The 20,175-nt window shown below is 40.9% G+C and overlaps 1 protein-coding gene across 1 annotated transcript in view; it reads right to left on the bottom strand.

Annotated features, from left to right (window-relative positions):
• Nucleotides 1-2,959: 2,959 nt before the first annotated feature.
• The window catches only part of TFAP2B (transcription factor AP-2 beta), a 143,031-nt gene continuing 125,815 nt past the window's right edge, over nucleotides 2,960-20,175 (bottom strand). The window contains exon 10 of the mRNA XM_054023819.1: nucleotides 2,960-3,009. The gene's annotated coding sequence lies outside the window, so the exon portion shown is untranslated. The remainder of the gene's footprint in view (nucleotides 3,010-20,175) is intronic.

The following is a 20,175-nucleotide window of genomic DNA, read 5'->3' as shown; positions in this document are numbered from 1 at the left end:
ACCAGCCTGTGTTTGACTTAAGAGGGGCTGAAAGTTTTGTAGCCCAATGGCTGGCTGACTCTTTCCAAACTCTCCCATGCACAACACTCATGTGGCCTGATTCTCCTCTCTGTTATACCAGTGTGCTGTAACTCAGGACACATGCCACAGAACTCAACGAAAAGTTACAGTGATGTAAAACCAGGGGAAGCAAGAGGAGAATCAGGCCCCACCTTTATTACTATTTTATATGACAATAAAATCTACAGGCCCCAATCACATTCAGAGACCAATTGGGCTAGGTGCTGTACAAATGCATAGTCAGAGAGACTGTCTTTAGATTCTAAGTTCTTTTAGGCAGAGAGAACCCCTGCCTAGAAGAACTTAGAATCTAAATGCAAAAGACAGACAAAGGGTTGGCGGGGAACAGAGGTGAAGTGACTTGCCCCAGGGCAGACATCAAGTTAGTGACAGAGCCAGAAATAGAAGCCATCTCTCCTCAATTCCCAGGCCCATGCCCTATCCCCCAGACCACACTGCCTCTTACATTATCTCCAGTTCTGTGTAATATATCTCTCCAGTCATCTCTCTGCACAGCATTGTGCTGGAGGGAGCATTCTGGGAGCTCCTCGTTAGGATTCTGCCCCCATTATTCCAGGAGGGTTGAGCTGATCTCAGCCCCCAAACTCTGGATACTGGTGATATTCCCCTCCCAGATAGGACTTATGGCCGCTGCTCAGTCAGAGCATTTTGGAAGGTTCTAGATTCTACCAAGTGTCAGGTCATTACCGACATTTTTTTTTCCAGGGAACACCCTGTTCCTTCTAACAGATTGTCACATTCCCCAGCCCTCCAATGTCCCGTGGCACAAGCTGAGCATTTTGCTGTACTGTCAACATACTCAGGATTAACAAACTATAAACCTTGCCAACAGAGTACACATCATGCGATTTTGTTTGCCAAGTGATGCTGCCTTCCTCTTCAGTTATAGAGACTAGAAAATGTTTGTGTTTGAATGGGAAAGTAGTGACTAGATTTTCTGAGCCTAATTTAGATTATAAACTCTTTAGGACAGGGACCATCCTTTAGATCTGTTTGTACAGCTCCTAGCACAATGGGGTCCTTGTTCATGACTGGGGTTCCGAGGTGCTACCCCAAGACAAGTAGATAATATTAATATGCTTTATTCACACCTCTGGTACACAAGGCTTACAGGCTATGGGCTGACTGAAATCAATTGAAAGACTCTCCTTGAGTTCCATGAGATTTGGATCATCAGCCTCTAGTGGAGAACATAGCTGAGGGAGGATGCTCTTATTAACATATTGGCATTACCCCTCTGTACCTATCTATTCTGAAACCTTTCGAGACCATCAACTGTACATTGCCTAGAGCATGGGATATGTAAAACACAGTAAGTGTTAAATATTCATTTCGTTGCTACTGCTGCAATGGGATCAGATCACAAGTGGCAGGAGGGGTCGTTTTGTTGTCCAGGCTCATGGCCAGGAGCTGGGAGTGTTGTTTTCTAATCTTAGTATTAACACTGACTCTTGTTGTGACTTTGGATTTAGGATCTGATTCAGCAAAGTACATAAGAACATCCATAACTTTAAGCACCTGGGTAATCCCACTGAAATCATTGGAACTACTCATGGGCTTAAGTATCTTTCTCAGATCCATAACCCCTCTGTGCCTCAGTTTTCCCATCTGTAAAGTGAAGAGCATAACCTTAATTAAGCCTCCTAATGCCCCAGAGGTAAATAAAAGTGACCCTGTCAATCTAAAGATCACACTTCTCTTTGATTGTTTTTAACCTGTTACCATAATTACCTAAATTTAGCATAATGACAAGAAAATAGAACAAAAGCTACTTTCTCTATTACTTGCTTGTTTACTTTGTGTAATTTAACTGCACTTTGCATGCCAGTTTCACTGTTTCCCCGGCTTCGTCAGCTGGAAATTATTAATACAAAAATATTATTGTCATTATTTATTCTCTTGCTGTTTATTGGTATTGAAGTAGTAAGAAAGGTCCTAATAGGTATTGAGAACTATTGTGCCAGGTACTGTAAAAATAAATAAACAAATAATCAAACAAACCAACATGCCCAGTCAATTTCCCCTGTTATCAGTCTGGGTCTTTCACACACCAACGCACGCGAGAAAAACATTTAAATAACAGTTATAGGAAAAGAGAATTAGAAAACCCTCAGAAAAAGTGACAGAGGAATTCAGGCATGATACTTGAAACTATTTTAGCTCTTTATACATATATATATATACACAAACACACACACACAAGATTTCAAGTCACAGTGTTCCTTTAATATCTGCAAAGTTGATTGAGATCCTTAAGAGAAAGATGCTGTATTTGTGCAAATTTTTATTAATGAAGGTATTTTTACTATATGCCAAGGGCCAGATCAGAGCGATGCCAATTTACACCAGCTGAAGATCTGGCCCCTTTTTCTCTATATAGTATCTATTTGTAAATAAATGGTTTTTAGTTGATGCTGCAGCTTCTAAATAAACTCACTGAAGGAAGGTGAGTCTTTCTGTTGACTTCAATGAGCTTTGAATCAGGCTTAAAATGCTGAGAGCAAAGTATTAGATGGATGGAGATTATTTTTATTTACGGGATGTCCATGTCATATTTCTCTATCCGTCTTCTTGCCCCTGGTTTCTCCTTTCCACCTGACGTCGCTTTCTCAGTTCTACAAACTACTGTTTGGGAAAGGGCAGTTGAGGATATCAGCCCACAACAGCACACGTCTTTCACTCTAGAGCACTTAGCTGTAGCTAGTGCTTACCAGCCTTCAACTCCATCCTCACAGATCAGAAAAATGTTTGTTTTTTAAATTTGTTGTCACTGTACATTACATTACAAAAGAGGTGTTGAGATACACTATAACCACACAATACTTATCGTTTCCATTGCACCTTCTACCTTGGAGCCAGAATTTCCTTTGTCAACATGAATGATTTTAACCTCACCATCCATCTGTTTGGTAGATTGAATTTCCAGATCTGTAAAATGTAGACAGACACACACAGGTTAACAGCCATATTTTCAAAATCTGTCATTGATTCTGAGCGCTTCAGATTTTGAGAGCCCAGCTTCAAACATATAGGGTATGTCTACACTCTTAAAAAAAAAATGTGGCAGCAAGTCTCAGAGCCCAGTTCTATAGACTCGGACTCCCGAGGCTCACACTATGGTACTCAAAATGGTCATGTAGATGTTCCACTCAGGCTGGACCTTAGGACTTGTCTACATTACCCGCTGGATCGACGGGCAGTGATCGATCCAGCGGGGGTTGATTTATCGTGTCTAGTCTAGTCTAGACACGATAAATCAACCGCCGAGTGCTCTCCAGTCGACTCCAGTACTCCACCAGGGCAAGAGGTAGAGTCGATGGGAGAGCATCAGTCATTGACTTACCACAGTGAAGACACCATGGTAAGTAAATCTAAGTACGTCAACTTCAGCTATATTCTTCATGTAGCTGAAGTTGCATAACTTAGATCGATTCCACCCCCCCGGAGTAGACCAGGCCTTAGGCTCTGAAGCCTGGTAGGGGGCTGGGTCTCAGAGCCCAAGTGGGAATGTCTATAATGCTATTTTTAGTGCCATAGTGTGAACCCTGCGAGCCCGAGTCTGTAGACCTGGACTATGAGACTCATTGCCCCGAGTCTGTTTTGGCAATGTAAACGCAATGATTATATCTAGCTCAGCACTCCTGAACATCAGGCTGTAGGGACCAGATCCTCAAAGCTATTTAGGCACCTAATGCCTGTTGATTTCATTGGGAATTAGGCAACTAAATACCTTTGAGGAGCTGGGCCCAGGTGTCTCAGTTTGGACATTCAAAAAATAAAGCACCCAAAATCATTGCTTTTGAAAAGTTTGGCCTAAGTGATTAATTTAAGTAATTGGCAAAGCCAGCAACACAATGAAGTTTCCTATCTCCCAGAACTCTGCCGATCATTTCTTTCTGATTGTATAGTATTCTATCATGTTGCAACATGATAGATTACATAGACCCAATCCTGAAAACACTTACATATATGCTTAATGTCACATGTTCCAGCAGTCCCATTGAAAACAAATGGGATTTGATAAAGGGGTGAAGTTAGGCATGGGCATAATGGAGGGTGGAAACCATAGAGTATAAAGTAAGGAAAGAGGGGAACAGGATTTCCTGGCATCTTTTATATTCAAGTTGTCCCAAAGCACTTTACAATAACGTTAGATGCTGCAGTCACTATACGATGCAACACAATAGACACTGCAGTATTTGTGTGCAGAGAACTTTGAACATTAGAACCTGCTTCATAAGGAGAAAGATCAAAGGGCCGGACACCACATTGTCTACTGCTTTGGAAAAGTTTCATGGGATCTTTAAATTCCACCTGGATAGATACCAGTAACAGGCAGAAGGATTAAGCATGTCCATCTAAAGGAGGACACAGTTTATAGACCCTGAAGTGCCCCATCTCTCCCCTCCCCTGCTACAGCATTACAGCACCAGCACTCTGTGTGTCCCCAAGAGCTATGTGTTACACGCACCAAAGGATTAGCAATGCAGTGCACAGAGGCAAACAAAGACTAAGCACAATCAGTCTCCTTAACCTGGGTATTTTAAATGATTATTGGGTAGTTTAATAACCGGTGAATTCACATTTATGCAAGGGGCCAGCACAAGACTATTCACCACTTAAGTTTTACATCAGCCACATTTTGAGGTCCTAAACAATCCATCAGTAGTGCACAGAGGCTTGGGTGCAGCCCCGGCACAGAACTCTACCCTACTGTGAAATGGTACCTGGCTGTCCGAGAGGGTACATCTACACAGGCTCTTGAGAGCCTAGATTTTAGTTCTTTTGTGAAGCAGGGATGCAGAATCTTGTGAACCTCTTAGTTGTAGTGTTTGGAAGTGGTCAGACAGAGAGCAGGAAATAATACCTAATTAGGAGAACCCTTGCAGGATACCGGTGTTTGAGACAATTTCCTGTGCCCTCATTTGATGGGCATAGTAATTAGTTAGCACATTCCAGATGAGCAGGGTTCTGAAGTTTCACATGCCACACATGCAGTCGTGAGGAAGGCAATTATATGCAATTTGTACAGTGTTCTACAGTCCAAATATAATCCAATGAAATTGTGACAGTAATGCATACAGCGTGTTTACCTTAACTGGCATCCAGCAACAGAGATTCTAATGGGCTCTGACAGTTGGCAGGATTTATCTATTCATGTTGCAATTTTGATCCTCACCACAATAGGGGTTTAGAGGGGAGAGCAGAAATTTACTCCAAGGAAGCTATTATCTCTGTTTCTGGCTGATGAACAGGGAGAGGTAAAGAACTTAGAATAAATGTCTGATAGCTCTGATGTGATAGCTTCAGTGCATGTTAATCTTGGGTTAACTTCTCTGTATTAGGTCATCAATCAATTCAATGTCACCAAAAGTCTGAACATTCATCTGTTCATCTGAATTCCAGGCCCCATGGATTCTGGCCACAATAACTCAATGGGCATATCGTGTGCCTTAGTGGAGCTTTATTATAATTTTTCAGCACACATCTTGGCTGCCTCAGCCCCATGGAACATAAAACTCTTGCCTCAACCTCGCTTTTCTTTGTCTTCCTCCCATACACACACAGAGGATCAAGCTACACCTATTCAGATAATTTTACAATGAAGATAGTCACAGATGTTGACTGGACTCCAGCCAATGAATAGACAGAGAACATATTGATGTTCATTTTAGAAGGAAGGGCTCTTTATAACAGATAGAGCCAAAGACAGACTTAAGAGAGAATGGGATATGTAATCTGTGTAAAGACTAACATTCAGGTAAGCTTAATACAGGATCTGCTACCTCAGTTAGAGCCAGGATTCCTTTTGGTTTACCTGGTAAAGCTACTGTGTATGAAGCAGGGAGGTCCTTATTTGAGTCTCCTATAATAGTATACATAGTGAATCCAGCCACCCAGTGGAGGACTAATCTGTTAATTTCCTTCTAGCACCGAGCGACTAGTTGGCAACCACAACAAAAGTCAAGTGAGACCACCGTGTTCATCCTGGCTTTCTGACCTTCTCTGAAATTGACATATAATTGTGTCTGTTTCATCATAGAACAAATCTATTTCATGCATAGGGCAAAACAAAGAAAGCTAAGATAGATATAGAAATGGCCAGATTCAAATGGGATGATCATTTCACCCTTTAGCCATTCATATCTTAACATTAATAATACTATAAGGGATACCTCAGTGGTTTAAAAAGAACAGGAGTACTTGTGGCACCGTAGAGACTAACAAATTTATTAGAGCATAAGCTTTTGTGCATCCGAAGAAGTGGGTTGTAGCCCACAAAAGCTTATGCTCTAATAAATTTGTTAGTCTCTAAGGTGCCACAAGTACTCCTGTTCTTTTTGAGGATACAGACTAACACGGCTGCTACCCTGAAACTCAGTGGTTTAAGTATTAGCCTACTAAACCCAGGGTTGTGAGTTCAATCCTTGGGGATCTGGGGCAAAATCAGTACTTGGTCCTGCTAGTGAAGGCAGGGGGCTGGAGTTGATGACCTTTCAAGGTCCCTTCCAGTTCTATGAGATAGGTATATCTCCATATATTATATTATTATTATCTCATATTTATTGTCACAGTAGTGCTGAGAGGCCCCAGCCAGGATTAGGATCCCATTGTGTTAGGTACTGTACAAACAATGAGACTAATTGTGTATGTAAAATTAATCACCTTCATCAGCAGTTCCAGGATTGACGGCATAAAAGTAGTTACTACAGTCCCTTCCCCAAAGACTTTACAAAGGCCTTGGTAACTCCACTGAGACTTCTCACATACATAATGTTAAAGGTGGGTGCAGGTCTTTTGCAGGAGCAGGACCTAAAAAATAAGTAGTCTCCTCTTCCTTATCGGTTTTATTTTCTAATGTTAAATAACATTTAATTTCTAAAGTGGCTCTGTTCAAAAGTATCCTAGGTGCTTTGCAACAAAACATAGGCCAAGATTTTAAAAAATGACCAATGATTTTGGGAGCCCAACTGGGGGCATCCGAAAGGGGCCCGATTTCAGAAAGTTTTGAGCACCTGCCCTGTCTATGGAAAATGGGCCCCTTTAAAGATGTCTCACCTGTAAAGTGAGGCCTCCAGTGTCACTAGCTACCTTCTGAAAATGTTGGCCCTAAAAAGTACATTCCCAGAGGCAGTTGTGCACGTCCTATATGGAGAGGAAGGGTGGTCCAGTGATTTGGGCTCAAGCCTATGAGTTAAGAGACTGGGGTTCCATTTCCTGTACATCCCAAACTCCCTGTGTGACCTCAGGCAAGTCACTTTACCTCTCTGTGCCTCAGTTCCCCATCTGTAAAGTGGGGATAATAGCAATTTCTTACCTCAGAGCTGTGTTATGCGCTAAATACATTAAGGTTGTGGAGGTGTTCGGATACAGTGATGGGGGGCCAAACACCTCAGTTAGCTACATACTTGTCAAAACTTGCATTTGTGCAGTGAAACAGCTATTAGAATGGGGTAGGGTGACCAGATGTCCCAATTTTATAGGGACAGTCCCGATTTTGGGGTCTTTTTCTTAGGATAGGCTCCTATTACCCCCCACCCTCGTCCCGATTTTTCACACTTGCTGTCTGATCACCCTAGCATGGGGTACCTGACCATGTAAATGAGTTATACAGTGAGCAGGTTTGCAAGTCAGGGAGTTGCTTACATGTATGCCTATGTGTTTCTGTGGGTGCAAGGGAATGTGCACGCATTTTTGCAGTGAAACCCTTGTAACTTCCACTGAAATCCAGGCTTTCCAAGACCAATACATTTGAGAGTTAAACAATCATTACAAAGCCCCAAATGAAATAAGTGCTGTGGCCAAAATCGTTCTGAAGTATAAAGGTTTCCCTAGCTATGTCAATGTTTTACAGTCGCATGGATTAAAATCTAAACTATTTTCCCACCGCCTTTTAAAAATTCTACTTTCGGAGCCACTGGGAATATATGGGGCTGGAAATCCGGATGAACAGAGATTTCATTAATCAGACGGCAGGAGGTTGCAGCTAGTCGCTCAGAATGTGGTTCCTTTTCTTTTAAAGACATGTGAACATATACAAAGGAAAACGAGGGAGAACAGACAACAAACTGCAGTCGAGAGCTGAGCAGGCTTCTTAAAGCTTTCCAATAATCAGTGAAGCTAAAAAAAAGCTTTAGGCCTTTTTTCCCCTTCGTCCTCCAAGATGTGACATCATTGTGTGTGACACAACACCTTGGAAGGAACCATATGGAGAAAAGTAGACATGTTGCTAGCTAAATGTGAGCTCTTTTGCAATGAGAAAAAGCTCATTCACAGCCAAGCCTGAATGGTCTTAATACAGGAATAGCTCAGGCAGCAGAGTTGACATTTTCCACTTCAAGGACGTTTTTCATTTCTAATGTGTGGCATCGAGAGATGGGGTGGGGGGAGGAATGAAGAATTATTTTCCTTCAGATCCGGCTGAAAAGTTCAACTCGAGATGCTGATCCAAATCTGAACATCCACAAAATGTGGGGGATGTTCTGATCCAGGTTTTTATTTGGCCTTTTATGGGCCTGATCTAAAACTCCAAAGCCAGTTAGAGTTGATGGGAGTTTTTCTACTGATTCAATGGAGTCATAGGCTTTGGATCTATCTAAATCTTCAAATTGCCAAGCATCAACCCTAATCCAGATTTGGATCCAGATACTAGTTTCTCCCATCATGCAGGGGTGCTTAGATCTGGGGCCTTGCTTTATCTCATTTATGGTACAATGCAATTACATTTTGCATCGTGACCATCATTCAAACTGTTTCTCAAAATGCTTTACTGTCATAAATCATAATTAGAAAGACATGGCCTGATTCAGCCTACAAGTAATCCTTGACTGCACATGCAAGTTAGCTAAAAATTCTATCCTGCAAAATCTATTAGCTGAGGGGGACAGGACACAAAGTATCGGCAAGAAAAAAAAATGATGGGGCAGGTTCTTGGCCCTGCTGCCTAATTAACCAGAGAAAACTTCAATACTCAAATCTTTTGCCTTCACCTCCTTCTGCTCTACTATTGAATAAATTGTTAGAAGATTCCGATCTGCTTTAGATAAAACAAGTAACTAAAATCTATCCTGCACTAGCTATCCATAGTGGCATTGAGGAGAAATGTGCCAAAGTCTTGCGGCTAGATCTGCCCAATACACCTCTGCTCCCACTTGCAGCCTTCATTGAGTCCAGGGTTTGCCCACATGGGTCCAGGAGTGGGACCTAGTATTGGTTAAAAAAAAAAATAATTTGCAAAATGCAAAAACGTGAGGGATTTGCCTGAATGTTTAGAGATTTTCTTTATATGTGTATGGCCAATTGTAAAATTGTAGGAAATTTGTATGAATTTCATGAAGGGAATGAAAATTACAGGAATTTAGCACAGGACTCAATGTTCTGCATTTTTGCAAGCATCATGGATTTATTTAAAAAAAAAAATCATGGAGGAAATTGAGAATTTCAGAGTTCCAGTACCAAATGTTACCTGCCTCCTCAGGCCCTAATCCAGGATTGGGGCCTGAAGCACATATTTAATTGTAATGGGACTGCTTGTGATACTAACTCTGGAAAGCACTTAAACACATCCGTCATTTTAATTTAAGCATGTGCTTACGTGCATTCCTGAATGAGGATGCTGCCCTGAGTTGGATGCACGTGCTGGATTAAGCAGATGCTGAAGGTCTTTGCTGGATTGGGGTCTTGAAGATGAAAAGTACTAAGCATTGTTACGCCTGCACTTCTACTTCCACTCTGATCCTGAACCAGGAAATGCCTTGACATGCAGTCACCCACCACTGAAAATTAGTAATAATGATTATAAGTGAACCCAAGTTATTTAAACCTGTGTACTGGTATGGAGTCATTAAAAGTCTGAGGTGAAGGTTCGAGCTGATTCGTGTTTGGCCCAGATCCTCAAAAGTATATAGGTACTTAAGTCCCATTGATTTCAAAGGCAGTTAGGTGTCTAAATACCTTTGAGGATCTGGCCTTCATTCTACTTATTTGGCCTTTCCCACAGAACTGGTGGTACTACAGCCATTCAGACACACATTGTGTTCTACCACTTGACATTTCAGTTTGATGTTTTCAGAGTAATATAAGTTCATTTAAATTTTTAAAGTCTTCAGTTTCTCAAATTAATATAGTGCCTGAATAGATTTATCCTCATGATAGCACCCCTGAGAAGCAGGGAAGTAGTATCTCCATTTTACAGATTAAGTGACTTGCCCAAAGCCAAACTGGAAGCCTCTGGCTGAGCTAGGAATATAAGCCAGGTCTTTTGAAAGTCCAGTGGCTTTACTACTAAACCACCCCTTCTTCACTGGCTGTAGTCACACCACTTTCATTTCTTTTTCCAAGACAATTGATATAGGAATTGCCTTATTATATCAGAGCTGGCATCCATCTAGCCTAATATGCTTTCTCCAAATGTAGCTTACATCAGATGCTTCAGAGAAAGATGTAAGAAACCCACATTAGGCAGACATGAGAGAATCTTCCCCCCTCTTAGGTCTCATCCTATTCTCTAATAGAAATTGACTTAAACCCCACATTATGAGGTTTAATATTCCTTCAGAAAATGTTATAATTGATTATGATAACTCTGCATATCTTGCTAAATTCCTCACATCAATTATTTCCTGTGGCAAAGAGTTCCACAGTTCAATTACATGTGTGAAAAAATATTTCCTTTTATCAGCTTCTACTTTGCCACCCTTTAATATCATCGAATGGTCCCTTATTCTTGAGTAATGAGATCATAAGAATAGAAGTTCCTCATCGACCTTCTCTAGACCATTATTTGATACTTTTAACACATTCCCTCTTTGTCTTCTTCTATCTAAAACAAACCATCCCTAATCATTTCAATCTCTTGTCACGTGAGAGTTTTTCGAAGCCCTGGATCATTTTCATCACTCTTCTCTGAACCTCCTTTAATTCTGCAGTATCCTTTTTCAAAATGCCGTGATCAGTACTGCACACAGTCTTCGAGACGAGTCCACAGCATTGGTTTTTATAAGGGCTTTGTAATAGTCTCCACAATATTCTCCACCCCATTACATGTGTCCTAACATCTTGTTTGTTTGACCACAGCTGCACGCTGAGCGGAGGTGTTCATGGAACTGTCTCCAATGACATCCAGCCAAAGAGACTTTTGGTTGACTAAAGACTTAGGGCCAGTTTTAAAGATCTTTAGGTGCTTGAAAATGCTGCCTTCTCCATTCCTAGCTCATCTTTCTAGCCTGTCAGTTCGGCACCTAAATACTTTTGAAAATCTAGGCCTAGCTGCACCCCTTTCTACTCCTGGATAATTTAGGTGGGTCCCCACTCAGCTTCCTACCTTATGAAGATTTCATCCTTAGGTGCGTATCTCCGGGCTGAGGATTCCACTAGGCAGCAAGGGGCATAGGAGTTGGGCATTGCAATGCCTAAGTACCCTTTTGGATCTGGCCTCTTGGTGCTTTTGAAAATCATCATGTCTGCACCTTTAGGTGCCTAAATACCTTCACAAGTCTGGCCCTGAGAGCCTAATAACTGCACGTAGTTACACACTAGAAACCAAAAACTTGACTCATGTCAACAGCCCCATTTAGAGATGGTCAGATTTTCCCAAACTGAGTTTCTGATGAAATTTCAATTCTCTCTTTAGCTGGGCAACTCGCCTCCCCCACCAGAAAAAAAGTACAATTATCAAGGATGGGAAGGGAGAGTTTTGAAGAAAATTCAATTTTCATCCATAAAAAAAAAATCACAACAAACTGTTGTTTTTTTAACCAGTTCAAATAAAATTTCAACATTTTTTCAAAAATAGGGTGGGGGAGGAAAAAAATGGGCAACGGGTGGAGGGATTTTTTGTTTAACCAGTTCTAGTTCAATTGAAGTCACACAAAGAAGTGTTTTCAGGATCAGGCCCTGAGTAAAAACTGCAGAATTTAGACAAATAATACTTAACACTTCTATATCATTTTACATTTTGAAAATATCATGCAAATATTAATGTAAATAAATCTGACCCAAGATGTCAGAAATCTCATGAAATCAGCTGTTTGCATGTGATTTTTTATCATCTTGATTTGAAATCTGGAGAACAACTTTTCTGCAAGATTCTGGCCCCATATGCAGTATAAGTTTTAAAAAATAATTAGTCAGACCCCCCAAAAGTCACAAGATTTGCTTATAAATATTGAGACTTAAAAAAACAACAACAAGTACATCTCCTTTTTTTAATGTTACTTTCTGGTTTTTGAGTCCTTATGATTCACATTTTTAAGATTTTCTCTGTAACTCAAGGGGTAAAGACTTATTTCTTTTTTTGTTTCTATTCTTTAAATGAAACCTGAGATTCTCACATAATCATCTGATTCCAGGAGCTGGGGCTTTAAGAAAATACTAAATATCAAATTGTGAGAGTTGGCAACATTGCTATGCCTTTTAACTGTACATGGAACACAGCCCCACTTTAGAGCTGACCTGGAACCAAATGCACAGAGGCAGTTTCAGATCTCAGCATCAAAACAATAGCATATCCAGAGAGAGAGTTTCAGAGTATAATGAGTAATGATGTGAAGGTTCCTCCCAGCTACTGTCCTGCTCCAATGGAGGGAAGGGGAGGCCATCAGGCTTGGTGCCTCACACAGAGCCCTTTGGGCCCCCTAGGAGAATGTGGATGAGTGTGGGAAGGCTCTCAGTTATCCCCTGTACACCTGCCTGTAGCAAGCTCTGGTTGCTTTATGGAAGGATCCTTCAGGACCTAAAGCTTCCCATAGTCTGTCCTCTGCAAACTCCTCCTGGCTGTCTTGCCAAGGGGATGGGAAAGGGCATCTCTGAGCCAGGTGCTTTGGGCAAGTCCCTTTGGGTGTAGTGGTGGAAAAGATGTGAGGTTGGAAGGCCTTGATTTATCCATACCCTTGACAGCAGTTGGTGTTAAAAGAACACTCTCCCAACAAACCCTGTCATATGCTGCTCTCGCTTGTGTAACCCCATTGAGATCAGCCCCTCAAACATCAAGTGCAGAATCCTGCTGGCTTTCATGGGTCTACTCACATGAGTAAGGTTAGTATCCCATATTAGTATTCAAGCTCAAGTCCTAGAGGTATGTAGAAAAGCCAATCATTGACTCAGAGAATTTTAAGTCACTATTTTTATTAACTTATTAAAGAGTTGGGTTTTTTGGGTCTGTCAGAAATGTTTTGTTTGCTTGGGGGTGGCAAAGCAGGGATGGGGGGGGGAGGGGGGGGCTGTTTGATTTGCAATCTGCCAGCAAGCCATTTTGAAACTTCACAAGCTTCTAATATGAGTTTATCTTCACTTGCCAAAAAGTAAATATTCTTCAGTTTTGCACATTCAACATATTTCAGTTTAAAAAGTCATTTAGAGAGAAGTAAAATATCATTGGTTCACATGAGAAAAGTAGACTAGTTTGAAAAAAGTTTGAAATAAGTGCAGAAAAGCATTACTGTATTAATCATTCATAATAATGTCTACAGGGTCCAATAGAAATTGGAGGCCCATTGGACTCAGCACTGTACAAACATAAGAGACCGGTGCTGGCCCATAGAGCTCACAATCAAAATAGATGAAACAGAAAAATGTTGGAGGGGTGAAGTGCTTTACCCAAGACTGCACAGCTAGTCATTGACACAGCCAGGAACAGAACCCAGATCTCCTGAGTCCTAGCCTATTACCCTTTTCTTTAGATCCACTAAGGATGAGTTGTTCACACATCAAGTACATAACCCCCTATCAGCTGCTCTTGGGCCAGTCTCCTTGGAGGTCCCAGCTTTCTCCTAACTAATTCTCCCTCTATTCATCTCCAACTAGCCCAGTCCATCAACTTAACTTAAAATAAGTCAGTTAGGCCTTTGCCCTCTAGGGGTTGCAGTTCTCCTTTGTCTCACTAACAGGTTCCTAGCAGCATCCTGGCATAGGGCGGGGCGGGGCGGTGTGGTGCGGTCTGGTCTGGTCTGGTCTGGTCTGGTCCCCTCCCCTCTTAGCCCAGGCCTTTCTGCCTCCCAGTTGCTCTCTGTTCACCTTCCTTTATAGCTGGACTTATTTTTCTTATTGGTCCCAGCTGTGGGCGCATGCCTCCATGATTGGCAGTTCTGGCAGCTGTGCTGAGGTGTGGTCAGCCTGGTTGCTTGTAAATGAGGAAGACTCTCTTCTCCCTTCTCTCTGTGCTCAACATGGGGCTTGTAAACCCCATTGCACCCCCATACTGAAAATAATGCTGGAGATGTGTCTGTGAAGGGTGTAGTGGAAAGATATAGCACGTTGTATTGCCAGGAAAGATTTTTCTTGTAGATGTTTAAGTTGGGAACCTATATCTATATTTAGGGCCCCATTAAAATGGCCGGGTTTTCAAAAGTAATAAGCAGCCAGATGCTCACATGAAAGTCAAAAGGAACTGCTGAGTACTTAGCACTTTTGAAAAACAGGGCACTTATTTAGATATGTGAACTAGGGAGCCTCACGGTAAAATTTTCAAATATGCCTAAGTGTCTAAGGGGCTTAAGCTCCTTGAGGCTGGGACCAGTTTTTGTACTATGTTTGTACAGCACCTAGCACAATGGGGACCTGGTCTATGTCTAGGGCTCCTGGTCACTATGACAGTGGTTCTCAACTAGGTGTACGCATACCCCAGGGGGTACACAGACGTTTTCCAGGGGGTCCATCAACTCATCTAGATATTTGTCTAGTTTTACAAGAGGCTACATAAAAAGCATTAGCAAAGTCAGTACAAATTAAAATTTCATACAGACAATGACTTGTTTATACTGCTCTACATACTATACACTGAAATGTGAGCACAATATTTATATTCCAATTGATTTATAATTATAGGGTAAAAATGAGAAAGCAAGCAATTTGTCAGTGACAGTGTGCTGTGACACTTTTGTATTGTTATGTCTGATTTTGTAAGCAAGTAGTTTTTAAGTGAGATGAAACTTGGGGATACGTAAGACAAATCAGACTCCTGAAAGGGATACAGTAGTCTGGAAAAGTTGAAAGCCACTGCACTATGGTAATAATAATTAATAATATAATAATGAGTCTTGGTTTCAGAAGTGACTTGGCAATTACACCACTTAGGTGAAGTGGAAAATGTTACCCCATGTCTAGGCATCCACATTTGAAAATCTGAACCTCAGCATTCTTGCCATTTAATTTTTTTTCCCAATTGCATGTATTTATTCCTTTCAGTGCAGGCAGCCTCAGCACATTGAGATGTGCAAGTGAAACAACCCCACTGCCTTCACTGACAGCGTTTAATGTTACTTCCTTTTTCTTCCTTGCTTATACCACCTAAAAAGAACACCCAGGTTCAATGAGTGACAAATCATTACAGACCGTACAGTGTAATTAAAAAAGCACAGCCATTGATCAGCTGTGAGCTAAACCTGAGACAAAAAAAGTGAGAGACCCAGAATAGCTGGCAAAACTTCTCATTGAATCTGTCTGAAATGGAAGATGTTCTCCCTGCAGGCATGGAGCGCGGCCCATTGTGCATTTCCATTAGAGATACATACTGACTCAGAGCATGCCATTGATGTTGGCCTATTTATGAAAGGCTGTTGAAAGAGGTTTCAGAGTTAATTGAAAAGAGCTGTTTCTGAAGTAAAGTAACTTCAAACAACACGGCTCTGAAATGTGTTTTAATGGACTGGAAATCGGTGAATTTTCCATATTGTGCATGAAATAAAAATGGATGACATGAAATGAAAGCTGCATTGCCATTTGGTGAGATTTCTCTCTCTCTCTCTCTCTCTCTAGTTACTCAATGGGCAGGTGACAGAATAGCTAAACTCAGGACTGATTACAGCAGCATGCACAAGGGTCTGTCAGCATTTTCATTATGTCTCTCTTTTCACAGATGTACAATACAAGCTGCCTACAGAAACGCTGTCACACTTGGAACTCAGTAAATATACAGCACAAGGTCTTAAAGGGATACTTGTCAAATGGCTTTAGGTTGCAAGCCCCTGATTCAAGCAAAGTATCATAAAACATGTAACTCTGACTCTATTATGGAACTTACGTATATATTTAAATGTCAGCATCTGCTTAACTTTTTTCCTAAATCATAGCCATAAGCACATGCTTAACTTTGAGCATGTTCTGAAGTACATACCTGTTAAGCAAAGTGTGTGCTTAAATCTCATGAAACGTAAACATGTATTTAAAATTAAGCCTATACTTAACTACTTTGCTGAATCATGGGCCAGTTGCTGTTCTGTTAAAAAAAAGGGAAAAACAAGTTTTGCTAATCTAAATACAAATAGAAATTATAACACTGAATTTCATCTCTCTTCCAGGGGCTTAAAAGGTGGAGAGAAGGAATGTAATCATTACCCTGCAGTGATATGAATTTAGACAACACTGTATTTGTGCAGAAACTAAAAAGGCCAGATTCGTTACTCTTCATGCTGTCTAATACTTTATGTCTTGAATAATCCCATTGATCTCAGTGGATCTCTTTGGGAAGTAAAATGTTCATCACTGTAACTAGAGCTAGTCAGAAAATGGAATTTCTATCTTGTGGGAAATTCTGACATTTCAAAATTTGTTTTTATCCAAAATCAGGATGAAAATTCAAAATATCAGGACTTTTTTCATGCAGTGTGGGAGCCGTGTTGGTCCCAGGATATTAGAGAGACAGGTGGGTGAGGTAGTATTTTTTATTGGACCAACTTCTGTTGGTGAGAGAGACAAGCTTTTGGAGTTTACACCGAGCTGAAGAAGTCCAATAAAAGATATTACCTCACCCACCTTGTCTCTTAAAAACTTTTTGAAGAATGAAAAATCTAAAAATTTTGATCTGGAAACATTGAAATTACCCTATCAAAATGTTTAACATCAAAACATTACAATATAATATAATATATAACATATACATATAAAATACAATGTATCATTCCCCATATATAATATAATTCCCCATTTCAATTTCAATCCATTTTAAATTTTTTCCATTCAAAATGTTATCAAAATTGATACATTCCTGTGTAACATTTCAATTTGGATAAAATAGCATTTTCTGGCAGAGAAATGTTCCATCAACTTTTTTATTTTAACCTAATCTATGAGTAACTGTCAGGTTCTTAGTAATATATAGGGTGATCAGATAGCAAGTGTGAAAAATTGGGATGGGGGTGGAGAGTAATAGGTGCCTATATAAGAAAAAGCCCCAAATATCTGGACTGTTCCTATAAAATCGGGACGTTTGGTCATCCTAGTAATATACAAGATGTAATCAAACAGTATTGATAGTGGAATAAGTTTAAGATTCTTTCCGTTTTAATAATTGAAATAATTATTATTTTTGTCATCACTATTGTGAATAATTAACACTGATATAGTGTTTTACGTTTGTAAAGCACTTCATAAACACTGGGCCAAATTCACTATGTTACATGTACCCGTAGGGTCCCTATCACCCTAATAATAGAACTCCTGACAAACATGAATTAATTTACCCTTACAACACCCTTGTCACACAGGGAAGTATTATTATCCCCATTTATAGAGATGGGGAATGAGACACAGAGGCTACGTCTTCACTACGGGGGGGGGGGGGGGGTCGATTTAAGATACACAAATAGCATAGCTGAATTCGACGTATCCGAGCCGACTTACTTCGCTGTGAGGGTGGCGGCAAATCGACCTCCGCGGCTCCCCCGTCAACGGTGCTTACTCCTACCTGCGCTGGTGGAGTACAAGCGCAGATTTGGGGATCGATTGTCGCGTCCCGACGAGATGCGATAATTCGATCCCCGAGAGATCGATTTCTACCCGCCGATTCAGGCGGGTAGTGAAGACGTAGCCATAGAGACTAAGGGCCTGATAAAATCCCTATTGAAATCAATGGAAAGGTACACATCCAGCAAAGCACTAATGACAGTATACCCAATATCAAGCTGCCTGGAGAGGCTCATGAACGTGGGTGCCGACCTCAGGGCAGACTGCCACAAACCTGGCACAAACCCCATAATTGTGTGTTCTATAAATAGATTTCACCAACCAAGTATCAAGTGTGAACTTTTAAAGCCCTATAACAGCCTTAACATGGAGTCACAGACCTTGGGCACTCTTGTCTATCCTGCCACCCAGCAAGCCTGCCTTTGTGGTGGACTCTTACACCAAAAATCACAACAATATTCAGGGGACTCCCAGTCCCAAAGGACCAATCACATACCCCAGGTCAATTGTACCTGAGATCTCAAACCAAAGACAAAGCTTGTACTCAATTCTATAGTACTAGCTAAAGATTTATTAACAAAGAAAAAGAAATAAAGGAGTTATTTACAAGGTTAAAGCAGGTAAACATTCACACACAAATAAGATACAGTCTTAGGTTCCAAAAGCTATAATACGCAAGCTCTGTATGCCCTTTAAGGCTAACCCAAGCCATGCAGCATGGGAATCCCTTGCTTATGCTTCGAAATATTTCCCTCTCTGAATTCCAAGCAGCATGGTGAAATCTAGTTCCTTCTCATCAGGCATTTTTATTCCCTTCCCACAGAGTTCAAGCTGATGAGATGAGTTTGCGTGGAGGTGCCCTCTTCATGGATGGGTGGTGGAATGCGGAGAGCAACCAACAAAGTCTTTGTCCTTTGATGTTTTGCAACAGTTCGTTCGGTTTCCATGGGCCTTCTTGTGTGCAAGACCAGCATTTTACGCCAATTACTACATCTTTCCTGATTGATTGCAGGGGTTTAGGTTGCACTCAATATAATTTTATACCATGGGCTACAGATGTTACAAGTGAGATCAATGCACAAGCATTTCATCAAGTATAAACACTAAACACATCTTATTAACTTAACATTTAATTTAACAATGCTAACACACAGGGGAGCCAGGCTGCTTTCTAGGTATGGATTTGTCCGTGTTCAGAGAGGCCTAGGAGCCTTGGTATGAGCTGGCACCTGTTCTGACAGCTGCACAGCCAACTCTCATGATTTTATTATGTGTCTTGCCATATTTGGCATTTTTCTTAAAGCCCCAACTCCTGGAGTCAGGTGATTATGTGCAAATCATTTTTTTAAAGTCAGTTTTCCCCCACATCATGGTTTCAAGGTAAACTCTGAAACTAAGTCCCCAGCACACCCTAAAGGCTCTGAAACCAGAAAGAAACAAATAAAAAGGGGAGAGAACCAACATTGATGATTTGTTAAATCTCGTGCTTTTCATGCCAATTTCATGATGTTTCAGGGTCTGGCTCATGATTTTTGAACTCTTGTAGCTGACAATACTGCTTTAGCATATGCTTCACTTTAAACTTGAACCCAGTGGAAGCTGCAGTTGCTCAACATCTCTGAGAAATCAGGCCATTTTCTTAGATGCCTAAATACAGATTTAGGTGCCGAACTTTAGGTAGCTAAATTTGAAACTGTTGGCCTGTAAAATTAATCTTCCAAATACCTCTGTGGTGTAGGCAAGCAAGTATTATTATAGTCAATTACAGATAGGGAAACCGAGGCACGGCGGTTAAGGGTGGGATTTTCCAAAGCTCCCCATGTTAGCCTAACTCTGCTACAATAGGTGTGGAGTTAAGCTGAATCTGAACCTTTTGTAGATCCCAGCCTGGGTGATTTGCCTAAGACCATGGTGTAAAATGGTGTCGGAACCAGAACTCAGGACCTTCAGTCCTGTGCTCCAACCACTACCTCAGACATCTCCAGAAAGACTAGGTACAGCCTGAGCAGAAAAATGAAACATTTATACATACATTTCATAAGAAACTTTCAGCTTAGTAGTTCATTTAAAATGAACTTGGGTAAACATCAAGGGACAAACGGATCCTGGGTGTAGTTCCACTGGCTACTGTAGATCTACACCAGGGATTAATTTGGTTCCTAAAATTCTGGTTATTTGATGAAAACTCTAAATCTTTGGAGATTCATCAGTCATGAATCACACCCTCTAAGATGGAGAAGATAAAACATCACCTGGAGCCAGTACTAAGACCTGAACATTGGTTTTGTAATATGCTTGGCTGTAAAATTCTGTATAAGTTTTAACTCGTAAGCTGTCTGGGAAGCCTGAGAACAATGAATTACAGTCATCCAGCCAAGATGCAATAAAGATATGAATTAAAGCCTTAGCATCCTT

This window comes from Malaclemys terrapin, chromosome 3 (assembly GCF_027887155.1).
Source record: "Malaclemys terrapin pileata isolate rMalTer1 chromosome 3, rMalTer1.hap1, whole genome shotgun sequence".
NCBI lineage: Eukaryota > Metazoa > Chordata > Testudines > Emydidae > Malaclemys > Malaclemys terrapin.
This window is presented reverse-complemented; position numbering and strand designations above follow the sequence as displayed.